This window comes from Choristoneura fumiferana, chromosome 29, assembly GCF_025370935.1.
Source record: "Choristoneura fumiferana chromosome 29, NRCan_CFum_1, whole genome shotgun sequence".
Taxonomy (NCBI): domain Eukaryota; kingdom Metazoa; phylum Arthropoda; class Insecta; order Lepidoptera; family Tortricidae; genus Choristoneura; species Choristoneura fumiferana.
This window is the reverse complement of record NC_133500.1, coordinates 7,609,220-7,624,603: the sequence shown is the minus strand read 5'-3', so window position 1 is coordinate 7,624,603 and position 15,384 is coordinate 7,609,220.

Here is a 15,384-nt window from a genome sequence, read left to right as displayed (position 1 = left end):
TTTAGACTATCGCGCTCATTACTAATTTTTCATCACACTTGCACGTAAACAGTGTCGTAACATGCAGGCTACCTTGGTTGCAACCCCCCAAATAAAACCCTCTACCTTAATGTGCTTGTCATGAAGCCCGTGTTCGGTAAATGAGTCATTGCGCGTACAAATTTTCTTGTCATGAAGCCCAAGGTAAATGAGTCAATGTGTGTTTGATACTGCTGCGTGCGCAGCTGCAGGCCCACCTGCACACGCACGTCAGGCGCGTGCTGCGAGAGGGGGAGATCAGCGCTGCCAAGAGCACAGCGTAAGGTATCGCCAATATTTGGAACAATTATGTTTTTTCGTTTAGAAATATAAAATTTTACTCGCAAATGTGATGAAAAACATTGTATGTTGCACGGGCGGTACTAGAGTTACGAACAGAGACTCATTAAAGCCTAATAGACTCTCGTTCGTAATTCCTTATTTACCGCCCTTAAGACACAATGTACTATTATGTATTAAATTCGGGTTTTGTTCCGCGTACCTTGATTTTACCGAAGCTCGATATTACGGCACAGTTGCATGCGCCATGATCACGAGACGACTACGGTCCGCGACGACGCGGCAGTCACGACCACGACACGATGACGACGACGGACGGTACTTAGTCGGGCGGTACGGTACGGGGTACGTTAAAAAATTACGATTTCTTCCTCACAAGATTTCGTGACGTTTTCCTGACGTCAAGAAATTTTGGATCTTTTATGCAGTTTATGTTTTATGATCTCGTCCTTAGTGTTAATAATTTCTTGACAAAACTGATTTCTGGCAATTTCATGACTGGATAACTTTTTGAGAAATATTCACCTGGCACAAAAAACTACTTTCTACCTAGACGACATAGTTTTCTCACAGTGTGTTTAGAGATCAGTTAATCAGGACAAACGATAATATACGAGCTTTAAAAGGAAGCTAATTAGTTGCTAAGTGAAACGTTTAAACATCAATCAAGCCTATTTAAATCCCGTTTAATATCCCACAATTTTATCAAAACCCAATCCGTTTAAACTAGAGCTTAACATCTTCCGGAGGCGGTATCTGCATCAGATATTGAGGATCAAACGAACCTCCTCATAGATATAACGAGTCTTATCGGCCATCAAGGCCCTTGGAGGCCCTTCGGGGGGAATAGAAGAAAGGGCGTTTGTGGAGCTTGGGCTGGGAATTATATAATTTGGTGCTATTTTTGGAATTATCCTGAAATCTGGCCAAGTGCGAGTTGGTCCGATGCACTGAAAGTGTTGTACAAATTTGTAGGTAGGTATTTATAAATCTACAGTTTTAACAGAGCTCTTTTAAACAAATTGTACGCAGTGTGGGGTCATACGAGATGATTATTGACATAGACCGAGAGACGTACCAAAAAAAAATAATGATTTTCAGACTTTAACGGAGGGCTGGCTTTCGCAGACTCTGGGGCTATTACAGATAAAATCAAATGTGGAACAAATAAGTAAATACGTGCAAACATAAACGGACTTTGCCGTAGCCGGGTAAAAAATAGACAGTGACTTTTGTACCTTAAGGGGCTGTTTCACCATCCATTGATTAGTGTTAAGTGACGGTTAAATGTGATGCCGTCTCTATTTGTTTTGTTCGAATAGACGGAGACGGCATCACATTTAACCGTCACTTAACACTAATCAATGGATGGTGAAACAGCCCCTAAGTATACTTTTCAAAGGTTGAATGGCAGAGATCCCTTCAGGGATAAGTCCGCCTTTGTACTTAGCACTCAATTTTTTTGTAACCTTTTTTGTTTTTCCTTTTTGTACAATAAAGAGTATAAACAAACAAACAAACTTTTCTGTTTTTAACATACTTTGTATTGTATTTTCTATTTGTACAATAAAGAGAATGATAAATTTATTTCTCAAACATTACATTTATTTGTCAAAGAGATTTAATACCACCGCTACTACTATTCCTACTATTACTACTACTACAATCATCCCAGCCTATATACGTCCCACTGCTGGGCACAGGCCTCCTCTCAGAACAAGAGGGCTTGGGCTATAGTTCCCACGCGGGCCCAGTGCGGATTGGGAACTTCACACGCACCATTGAATTGCTTCGCAGGTTTGTACAGGTTTCCTCACGATGTTTTCCTTCACCGCAAAGCTCGTGTTAAATTTCAAATGTAATCCCGCACATGAATTTGGAAAAACTCAGAGGTGCGAGCCGGGGTTTGAACCCAAGACCCTGTTTGAGAGGCGATAGGTCAAACCGCTAGGCCACCACGGCTTTTTACTACTACAATTACTTTTTACTACACGGTACTACTACTACAATGGTATAAAATAATTCCTAAATCGTCGTGAGCTCCACTTCTTCCTAGCTCTAGGCGTGAATCAATACACTTGTGAGTGGTGTCCCATAAAAGCAGGTTTTCTGCGTAATTCGTACATAAATAACCACGGATGGACGCCCAGCCTAAATAAATAAGCGATAAACATCTGAGAGACAATCCGGGGATTTAACTTGTATTGAGAATCAATATGCGACGGGTTATAATTTAATGGAGGGTTAGAGCGGTTACTCTAGTGTTCGCTAAATTGAAAAAAATGGAAAATAGCCATGGAGCCTACTAAGTTTAACATAATGTTATATTATGTTATATAATGCCCTGACAGGGTAACAATGTACCTACTGACATTGATAAATGTAACACGTGAAATGTATATTGAACATGGTCGCAATAAACGAAATACAAATACAAAAATATTGTCCAAATACAAAAAGAGTGTCCTGGTTTCAAATCCAAACTGTGACGGAAAACATCATGAAGTTTTTCATATAGTTGCGAAGCAATTCAATTTAGTATGTAAAGTTTCCAATCCACACGGGTACAAGCGGGGGGGGGGGAGGGGGGGGGTTGATCTAATCTACAACCCTAGCTCTCATTAACGCCTTATCCTCCGACTAAACTGGTTTTAGCGCCCAATCGTACATTATTACGTTTTTATTTATTTATACTTCCTTTAAAATCCTAGTACTTATATGGCCATTGGAATAGGCTATACAAAGCACAATACACTTAGCTATTTATTAAAACCTTATTATTACAACACTTCTGTTTATTTAGGAGTGGGTACATAAACTTTTAATTATCTTTAACAAAAACTATGAGACTCAGACATTATGTAATGAACTTTGTGAGTGAACCCTTAATTCCTGAGAGAAACAAAGACCACAATCTCAAACTTTAATAAATAGTATAGTATATTCCATAGGTTCTCAAACTGTGAAACCAGAATTCATCCGTAGAGTAACAACTCTCTCTATCTCTGGTTGAGATCGAAACGCGTCAGTGTAGTGCGGTGGTGATGATAGTTAGGTTTGTGTGATTTGTGTAGATTTTTACAGCGTGGAGGAGGAACTGCATGAACACACATTTGTTGCATAGACGTAGCTGTCATAAGATCGTGGGTGAGCAAAATAATTGTTTATAATTCATTGGTATGGACCTCCAGAAAATAACGCCTGATTCAGTTAAATATTCAATAGCACAGTAAAAAGTGCGTGCGAATCCAGTTCAAAGATTTCATTAATGAAATCTTAAGTATTAAGGTAATTTTAAATATTTATACTACCTACTCAAAAGAAAATGAGAGCCACTAAGGCAGTTGTCTCACCGCCGGCGAGGAAACGATTGGCTATCGACTATTTTCTCGCTCAAGAAACGAACAAAAGATATAAGATCCTGTGTGAGTAAAAGAGACACATATATTAATAGTGGATCGCTGGCGGTTCACACTGCCGGCGAGAACTCGCTCTTACATCATTCGTCGCAGCGACAAGAGCTATAAGACTCGCTGAGCTATAAAACTAGCTCAGCGATACTCGCTCAACGCTGTTAGCTTGGTGGCCGCCCGGCTCGAGCGAGTAGAGCGAGTAATCGCCCGTCGTGCTCGAACACTCGCTTCTCGCTGCTCGCCCACTCGTTTCTAGTTACTCGCTCTGCTCGCTTCTCGCTCATCGTCGGCGGTGGGACAAGTGCCTTAGTAGTGTTTTTTTTACTGGCTTCAATTTCTGGAAAGAGGTTGAATACTGAAGTATGTGTGACATCATTAATTAGCCACTTATCAAGTTTATGTCCAAAAATTAACACTAAAACAGAAATATGTCAGTGGCCCTTATTTTGTTTTGAGTACATACAATGAAGCTAATAGCTATCGTGTGTTATAAATGTAGACTTTTAATAATGAAACCCCAGTACTAATTGAACTTCTTTCAATTAATTATAAAACATATTCAAAATTACAATCCAAAACCGCATTTCTATCGTATTCCATGACATTCTTTGACAAGACTCTCTTTTAACCCCCGTCGCAAAAAGAGGGGTGTTATAAGTTTAACCGCTATGTGTGTCTGTGTGTGTGTCTGTCTGTCTGTGGCACCGTAGCTCTGAAACGGGTCGACCGATTTGAATGAGGTTTTTTTTATTTGAAAGCAGGTTTTCTAGCGATAGTTCTTACATACATGTTTTATCAAAATCGGTTCAGCCGTTTTTGAGGTATTGAACTTTGAAGTGACAAAGTCGGGGGTTTTCCAACTTATTTTTGGTTAGGTTATTTATTTTGCTACTTCCATAGACATCCTTCACATCCTACATAAAGATTGGAAACCTTTGACATAGGCACTTGTCCCACCGCCGACGATGAGCGAGAAGCGAGTAGAGCGAGTAACTAGAAACGAGTGGGCGAGCAGCGAGAAGCGAGTGTAGTTTTGTCGCTCGGCGAGTGTTCGCGTGCGACGGTGATTACTCGCTCCACTTGACTCGCTCGTGCGGGGCGGCCGCCAAGCTGACATCGAGTTTTTGTAGCTCTTGTCGCTGCGACAAAAGATGTAACAGCGAGTTCTCGCCGACAATGTGAACAGCCAGCGATCAACTATTAATATATGTGTCTCTTTTACTCACACAGGATCTTATATCTTTTGTTCGTTTCTTGAGCGAGAAAATAGTCGATAGCCAATCGCTTCCTCGCTGGCGGTGAGACAAGTGCCATAGTCTGTATAGATCGAACTGTCAAAGCGACGTCATTATGCAAGGTCGCACCACCGCGATTATTGCCGAAGCCAGACTTAATTGCGGCACGCGCTATGCAACAGCGCACCAACGCTTAATTGAATTCATTAAGTTTGCATGAAAACATTATTTCGTTATTATGATAAATTAACGTGCGAAAATGACGGTACAAAAGTATTGCTTGCTTTAAATAATAAATGAATGCATTCGCATTATTACGTTCGGGTGCAATGTTTTGTGAATTTTATAAGTAGGTTGGTTATTTGATCCGTTTATAATGTACAATGAAGTTGTTATTTTATCGATTTCAAAAATTCTGTTGCTATTGAGTTGTGACATATCTAATTGTGAACTGCGTTCACGAGCAAACTGATCAATATTATCAAAGGATTCTTGTAAGGTACGTGAGAGTTCAAATATACAAATACGTATACAGTTAATATTATACCCTCTAATTACGACCCTTTTAGGATTTTGGAACTACTACTTGGAACACAGAAAATAACATGGTAACAGCGCATCGACTGACAAGGAAAATAATGTTCATATTATATAGGTTTGCAACAGTTCTAATAGCAATTCGAATATACACTAATTAAAAAAAACTTGTTTAATGTTGAAACAGGTTCGTAAAAAGTTACCAGGTTTTAAAATGAATGTAAAGAAAAGATATAACAAGACAGAAACTTAAAAAAAAAACAATCATACGATTTTACATTCTAAAAAGCTTGAAATAAGTTATTGGTTAATGATATTTTAATTATTCTCTGTTCAAACGGCAGGCGAAAAAACTTACTGCTATGGACAACCTTTCGCATGTATCTCTCAACGTCATTCTAAAACATGATACAACAAGTTTTATTATCTTGAGTAACCACTAACAGCCCGTAGGTACTTTAAAAGTTCATACTAAGAGCAAATGATAAACAAGTGCATCGGATAAAACATATACTTCTTCAATGTTCGTTTTTTTTAACAGAGCACCTATAGTAACGCGGTGGCTGGTTATTTGCTACCTACAGCATAAAGCTGTCCAAAGTTCCTAAGTGACATTTTGTACTGTTAATAATTTGTTTTCTTCGTCGAGCAAGGTATGATTTAGGTATCAGAGAGTCTACTGCGAAAACTTCAAACATGTTTGTATTGCACCTACCTATTACCTTAATTTTATTTGTAGCGCTTTGAAATAGGTTCGTCTTTGAATACTTTGGCGCTAATAGCCAGTTATGATGATTTCCTTCACCGTGGAACGCATAGTAAGTTTCGAACATCGAAAAATTCAAACAATGCGAGCCCGGGTTTCAACCCTCGATCCTATGCTTGAAATCCATTGGTCGAACCACTAGGCCATTATGGCTTTTCTCATCAATGATCCATTTGTGATTGGAAATGTATAGTTGTGTGTTTTTTACGAGATGGTATGTAGGTACGTGTTTCTAAGTAGGGATGAAACTATTTTTAACAAGATAATTGTGGATAAAGAGACAAGAAACATAGGTACAGTCAGCAGCAGAAGTAGATGAGCGGTTATGGTGCTCAAAATGATTTAAGCACTCTCTTATTACCTTGACAGTAGAGTCGTGTGTACATCATTTTAGCACGTAACCGCTCGTCCATTTCTGCTGCTGACTGTACCTATGTGTTTATACTTACCACCGTCGTAACGATTTACTGTTATTTGGTGCAAATGGAAAATGAACAAATTTAAATTATACGTTAAAGCAGAAAAATGACAATTTCAAATACATCAACAAGGAAAATTGATCAATATAGTCGAACGAAAATTAAATCTTGTCCTATAGTAAAATTGGCAAATTTGATGTACCTACGCAGAAAAAGAAACGATCACTTGTATTTACGTACACTCAGAAATATGGCGAATTGTTCTGTTTCACCCGAAATCATTTGTTTTGGGCCTACAATCAAGTTATTTTATTACTTGATTTAGGCAACATTCATTTATTGCTTATTTCATTTTGCTCTCAGGTACTTTATAATTGACAATATTCTATTTGGGTTTAATTAATTTACATCAAAATTAAATTTGTTTGTAAATATTTTTCAGCGCAATTATATTTTGACAAAATTCACTCTGGATGGTTTTTGGTTTTGGTCCAAATTCAAAATGGTCAGTTCAAGTGAACGATTTTCCATTTGCATCGAAGAAGGACAGTAAATTGTCGTAACATGTTTGTGTTTGCAAAGATGTTTCAAGGTTAAATACTTGTTAAATCTACCCTCCAATATAAACCGAACCAGCTGGCTCATAATTCGTATGGAGTTGCGAACTATAGTTCTATCGCAATTACGCGCCAGTCGTTATGGGTGACAAAGTGTGTGCGACAAGGATGGCGTGGTGTTTATGCTAGCGGGCGGAATTTTTCTAGGAAAGAAAACTAAATTAAAGAAAACCATTTATTCGTGATAGTAGCTGTTTCCCGCGACTCTGTCCGCGTAGAATTCGTTTTTATCGCTATCCCGCGGAATTATGCAATTTTCCGTTATAAAAACTATCCTTTGTCCTTCCGGGATTCAAACTATCTGTAAGTACTTATACCGAATCTCATCTCAAAAAAAATTGACGTGATAAATATAACAAACAAACAGACTAACTTTCGCATTTATAATAATGAGTGGGATTGGTGGTGTTAAGTACAAGCAGAAGGGAAGGAAAAAACAAGCTTACATTAGACATAATTGTTATGGGATGTAACGAAAACATAAAATGGTGGGTAGCTCAGCACAATAACAGCTTTTCAATGTTAACTTTCTTTGCTTTGTGGACTTTTTAGTGTTCAACCGAAACGAATTTTGGTTTATGCTCCATGTAGATATGTTTGGTTTATGATCCGCCTGCCGAAGTTAGTGACAATCTAGGTATCTAAATAAGAAAAACACTTGCCGCTTCTCCAGTTGCCTATATATTACAATTCGTTTTATTTATTGCAGTTGGGTGTTTCAAGATCTTACATACTCGTACATATGAATACAGTTCTAGCATAATGTAAGGGCACAGTAACATTAGGTAAAACAAGAAAATACTTAAGTAATCTAAATAATGCATGCAACACATACATAATACCTATATTGGTCTCGCCGGAAGACCAGCGCTGGCTCCACCAAAGGAGTCCGCATTTTATGCTGAGGCGGGACCATTTCGGGCGCATATATATGTTTTTTTTTTTATTATTTTTGTATTTTGTAATCTCATTTTATTTCATTTCACTTTATTATTATTATGTTTTTGTTCTGTATCTATTATTTATATGTGTGTGTCCCGAATAAATCTTTTCATTTTCATTTCATTTTCATTTTCTATATGCAACTATACTGGTCATGAAACTACCGTGAGATTCACTTATATTAAATATAATGACCCGGATAACTCACGTCTCAAACATGTCGAGCTAAACTCGATTTAAGACGTGAATTATCCGGGTCATTATATTTAACTATACTGGTATTTGCCCGCTAGCACTGATCACCTACCTCATTATATTTGTTAAGGCGGAAGCATGAAACTGTGAACAACAACGGTAACTTCGTTTATGAATGAACCTCGGCAGCAGCTTCCTCGCCTTAACTTACGGAGATGACGGCCTTTGAAAAGTTAAACTATCAATATGACTATGTATGCGGAATATCTCACAAATAGTAAATGTTTGGAATTGTCATGCTACCATTGCAGTCTCTCAGTACTCATCAAGACAGTAAGGTCGCGTCGATAAATTGATAATCGATATTAGGGTAGTTAAAACCTAAGTTAGTATTTTTATTTCATTTTGTTTAGGTACTTTATATAATTTGATCATGGGTTATTGTGCCTGCGCACAAGCAGCAGCAGTGCCCTTAGTGTAAGTTTTCGGTTACAAAATACGTCTCGATCGCGTTCGCGTTAAAATCTCAATTTGTATGCAAACACGAACAACGCCTCAAGCGAAACGTTTGCGTTGTTCGTGTTTCCATACAAATTGAGATTTTAACGCGAACGCGATCGAGACGTATTTTGAAACCGAAAACTTACACTAAGGGCACTGGTCGACGCGGGCGCAGCTCGTGGGGTAGACACACCTACCTAGTTAGAGTTAATGCAGGTCATTCTCAATGGTTCTTGAACACATGATAGAGGATTTAATATATGGATGTAGATAAAATATTGCATGCAACTGTACTTAATTAGGCCTTAAAACACTCGTGTGGCTACGCCTCGTTTCATAACACCACACTCATGTTTTAAGGACCCCTATTACGATACAGTGCATATGTATATGCATTTATATTTATTCAAATGTTTTGCTCTATTTGTCGATCCTTGTTTTTTGATTGCTCCTCTACCACTCAAAGGTTGACTGGCAGAGATCCCTGCAGGGATAAGTCCGCCTATGTACTTAACACTTTACTTTTATTTATGTAACCTTTTTGTACAATAAAGAGTATAAACAAACAAACAAACAAACAGTTGTATAAATAACTATTAACAAATAACAAGACACGACGCTTTTTACGCTTCACTTTGTCGCTCACAGTGCCCTTAGTGTAAGTTTTCGGTTACAAAATACGTCACGATCGCGTTCGCGTTAAAATCTCAATTTGTATGGAAACACGAACATCGCAAAGTAACGTTCCGCTAGAGGCGCTGTTCGTGTTTCCATATAATTGAGATTTTAACGCGAACGCGATCGAGACGTATTTTGTAACCGAAAACTTACACTAAGGGCACAGAATTCCGTCTTTACTTTTTATTTGGTGAGCTAAAACTTACTTAACGTCATGTAAATCCGCAGACTTAGCTTCAGTTTATGGGCTCGCATGAATAACGTCTTTACCAGCAAGACGCATGGCGGCTGCATCGCTTTAATGCACCTGAGGGATGCTGTTAATAATGCGTCGGGGTGTATTTTCTGGTTGCATGTGCAATAAACTTGATTAAGGGGTTTAGTTTTAGAAAGACATATGGGTACGACATATTGCAGTAGAAAATGGATGTAAAAGAAGTAAACAACACATGATATCGTTTCTTTTTCCTTGCTCGTCTGCTAAGTAATGTCAAAGTCAACTACGTCTGTGTAAAGCCGTCTGTGTGTTTACGGACTTGCAATGTACCTAATGCAACTTGCACGATTTTTCTTGCAAGTCTAAACTCTGCTTTAAACATGTCATTGTGTTTCATGCAGGAACCAGTCCTCCTCCGTCGTTACTAATCCTTACTAATCCATACTATATACTATCCATACTTAGGTACTATTTAATATTATAAATGCAAATGTGTGTTTGTGTGTTTGTCCGTTTTTCACGCCGTAACGGAGCGACGGATCGACGTGATTTTTGGCATAGAGATAGTTTATGGGCCCGAGAGTGACAGGCTACTTTTTATCCCGGAAAAATGCACAGTTCCCGAGGGAACAGCGCGCGATAACCGAATACCATGCGGGCGGAGCCGCGGGCAAAAGCTAGTATTTTATAAATGCCAAAGTAATTATGTCTATCTGTCTGTTACCTTCTCATGTTTATACCGCCGAACTGATTTGGATCAAATTTGGCAAGGAGAGAGACCATGAATAGGACATATGAAAGTTTTTATTCCGCAAAATTGTATAGTTCCCGACAAACAATTCTGTTACAAAATACTTTATAATCCTCTTATTATTATAATTCTGTAGATTTACACGTAGCCAGCAAAATAAAATTAAATTAAGAACCTGGTACTATTATAAAACAATAGTAGATTGTACAACAAGAGCATAAAACGAGTCATTTTACCCGAGTCGTTCATATAGCCATGGTGAATAGATATGTCGAGGGAAAAATGGGAGTAATGCTTGAGTTTTAAACTCTACTTTTCACTTCGATTGTGAGGAAATTAAATAGCAACAGTGGATACAATTATTGTTCACAGTAGGTACCTTTTATTTTTATTGATTTACTTTGATTGATTTTTGATTTAACATAAAATAAAAAATATTAAAAAAATTATAGAAACCTTTTTTTTTGTGGCTGTTGACACTGAAGATTTTGCTTTATGCACTAGAGCATAAAAATGAATTTTATGTCGCCTAGATCCAGCATAAATTCCGACTTTACGAGCAGGAGAAGTGAAAATTATTTTTTAGTTTTTGGTTTAGTAGATAGCGCTGGCCATACACGGGGCAATGCTGCTGAGGTTAAGAGCACTTTTGACCCGGGTATGACGCAGAGTGGTGGTTTTTAATACGATTAGGTATATAAGTAGTTTAGGTGTTTATGCCTTAGTTTGTAATTATAAGTTTGAGTTAATTATAAGTTAGGTTAAGAGAGGCAACAGGCAACCCTCGCGCCGGCAGCTTTCTCGCGCAAAGAATCTCAATCGCAGTTCAACGCGGGAATGCTGCCTGCGTGATGGGCACCATGCCAAGAGGCCCACCTCTCTTTTTTAATTAATTAAGCTTTAGTTTCAGTTATTGTTTCTATTGTTATTTTGTTTTGAATAATCATACAGTTTGAGTTAATTTTTTTGGGATAATGTTTGGTCAAACTGCATGTAGTTTAAAAAAAGTTTTATCCACTTAACATTTAAAGGCTGTTTCACCATCCATTGATTAGTGTTAACTGACGATTTCATGTGATGCCGTCTCCGCCTATTCGAACAAAACAAATAGAGACGACATCACATTTAACCGGCAGTTAACACTAATCAATGGATGGTGAAACAGCCCCTTAATATAATATTAAGCAAGATAAAATAAATATAATAATATGTTATAATGAACATTAACAGATTAATTTCTAAATTTAAAACTTATCTAGAGTACCTTTCACCGAAGCCAAAAAATAATTTACAATTTTCTTGTAAACTTCGTACATCAAATATTTATCAGCCTTATAACTTTTTAAAGAACTTTTAATGGTAAACATGTTACGTGAAGACAACGACTCCCTAAGGCCCTCTGTAATATGCAATATAAGCTTGTACTTTAGCATATTGGGGGTTCAAGGGCATCGTCTTAATTTCGCATTAGTGGTAACCCTGAGCGCTATGAGGTGCGTCGATGTGTGCAATTACGACTGTATGGACGGAATTAATGTTAGTGTGTGCGTTTTGGTAGGTTAATTAAAGATGTCAATGCGTCAGGGTTGTCAAAATTTTAACCAACCTGCTTAAAATTTTACGAAATATTATGTATTTACCTATATCTTGCTGGTAAAACAAAAATATTCATCTTCAGCTTGTGTTCCACTGCTCGACACGGGCCTCCTATCAGAAAGAGAGGGCTTGGGCTGTAGTTCCCACAAGGGCCCAAACCATTGATTTGTTTCGAAGTGTGTGCAGTTTTCCTCTCGATGTTTTCATTCTCCGTAAATTTCATACCTCGTGTTCCGTGTCTAGGCTGTGGTAGTCTAGTAGTTTGATCTATAGCATCTCAAGTACAGTCAACGTCATAAATAAGTGATCACTTTTGTACCTTGTCACTTTAACGTCATGCTTGAAAAGCCATACGAAATTGTGTAACGACTGAAAGCTAGAAGGTACAGAAATGATCACTTATTTATGACGTTGACTGTACAAGGTCGTAGGTTTGAGCCCGAGCTAAAACCTCTGCTTTACAAAAAATACAAAATCAAATGGATATTGTTAGAAACATGTCATTTAATTATTGGGATTTCACACAAAACAAGTACCTAGGTCCAGTTAGGCTGTCTATCTGTCAACACGCGTACTATCCCGGAAACCGGACCACAACTTGTGCAGCGCCTACATCGACAGTTTGTTTGCAACAGTATTTGTTTACTGGGGTGGATGAATGTACAGTCAGCTTCAGATAGCAGTCAAAAACCTTTCTTTTATTATGAGTCGTGGTGGCCTAGGTGGTTTGACCTATAGCCTCAAGCGGAGGATCGTGGGTTCAAACCCGGGCTCGCACCTCTGAGTTTTTCGAAATTCATACGCAAAATTTTAATTTTTAAATAAAATTAATTATTTCATTTTAAAGTACGACTTAATATTCTATGAATATTTCAAGCGTCTACCTGTTGCCCTGATTAATATCGAATAAAAAACGGCAAAAAAATCACGTCTGTTTTTAGAATTTTGTTGTTATAGCATCAACAGAAATTTATACATAATCTGTGAAAATTTAAACTGTCTAACTATCACGTTTCATAAGATACGGCCTGGCGATAGACGGACAGATGGACGGACATCGGAGTCTTAGTAATAGGGCTCCGTTTTTACCTTTTGGGTACGGAACCCTAAAAATGGCAAATAAACATTTTCCTTCTGGAGTAAACTGATACAAAATAAAAAGATGTTTTTTTTACAGTTACAAGGGGGCCCATCGTTCAAGGGCCCTTGTAGGCGTGCCCAGAGAGCCCAGTGGAAAAAGGGCCCTAAGTGCAATTAGTTTTCCGCGTCCGACTGTACGCATCCATCGCGCGCCGTTTTTCGTTTTTTTTACAGCAAGTTCGTTAGTTCGAAGAGTGTAATTCATTCCGTACCTGCGACAGTACAAACATTACAGTAATGCAATACAAAGAAAGAAAAGAAAAGAAAGAAAGAAGATATATATTCACATTCACACACACACACACACACACACACACACACACACACACACACACAAACATCACGCCTGTATTCCCAAATGGGGTGTCAGAGCACACGAAACGTTACCGCTTCTGAGCCACTTTAGGCAATTTTAGGTACAATAGTGACGGTTTGCTTGCCTGTCGCCTACGGTATACCTTAACCTATATCCTCAGTCGCCTGAAATGGAGATGTGTAATAATGTATTCATCTGTGTTCCCTGATCGCTACAATCTGACCGACTTCCTGTCTTCAAATCTAAGGTGAATGAGCATTTATTGGGCAAGCGCGTTCGGTCACATGCAAGCCTATTTTAACCCCCGACCCAAAAACGGCTGAACCGATTTTGATAAAACATGTCTAAGAACCAACGCTAGAAAAATAAAAATAAAAGTTTTTGGTAAAAAAAAATCATTTTTAACACAAGCTTTTTTTGCTGACTGTACTTTTTGTTGACTGTACTTGTATTGTCACCCAAACTTCATTTGAATACCAAATTTCAAGTCGATGCTATTAACTGAAGAGTTCCGTCCTGTGGAGACGATCGTGGCCGGACTACCAGGATGTCACTACCAAATTATTGTATTGACACGCAATTTACCTAAGTAATACCGAATTTCAAGTCAATCCAACTACTGGAAGTTGGTCGAATTTAACTTGCAAGATTTGATTACGACAGACAGACAATGAAAACACAAAAACCCGCATTCAAACACACATAGCGGTCAGACTTATAACACCCCTCTTTTTGCGTGGGGGTCAAAAAGACGGTGAATGCGATGAGCGCCTGTGCGTAAGACAATAAGTATCATTTTAGTGGGGCAAACTTTTTTTTCTTACATTTTATAACATTTGGCTTCGTCAAGTACCTACTGGCATATTTTTACTGTGACCCCGAAGTTCCAAACCACCACGTTGACTTCATAGAACGCGAGCCCGATGAAACACTAGCTCGGCCTGGGTGAAAAATACAACTCAAAAGTGTGACGCATTTACCCTGCTAACAAAATGGCGTATATTCATAGAGTAGACACTGCAGTTACGTCCTTTTGTATTAGGACAGTGGATGTTAACATGCTCTATCGGATAACTGATTCCATAGTAGTAAAAATGTACTTATACATCGCATGCGGTATAATGCAGTATAATAAACGGTCTTAACTCAAAAATCTCGTTTCCGTTGAATTATTTGGTAGGATTTTAATTGTTAACTATGTTTTTTATAATTCCTAACGTTGTATATATAATGTCTACTTGCACTGTTTAGGGTTCCGGAGCCAAAATGGCAAAAACGGAACCCTTATAGTTTCGCCATGTCTGTCTGTCTGTCTGTCAGTCCGTCCGCGGCTTTGCTCAGGGACTATCAATGCTAGAAAGCTGTAATTTTTCACGGATATATATCAAAACTATGCCGACAAAATGGCGCAATAAAAAATTGAAATAAAAAAAATTTTTTTTAGGGTACCTCCCATAGACGTAAAGTGGGGGTGTTTTTTTTTCTCATCCAACCCTATAGTGTGGGGTATCATTGGATAGGTTTTTTAAAACCATTAGGGGTTTGCCAATTGGTTAGACAATTTTTTCGATTTAGTGATGTGTTTACGAAATATTCAACTTTAAAGTGCAAATTTTCATGAAAATCGAGCGTCCCCACTCTAAAATGTAAACCGGTGGAAAAAAAATTAAAAATTCAGGATGGTAGTAAGTATATCAAACTTTCAAGGAAAACTATAACGGCTAAGTTTGCTTGAGAATTATT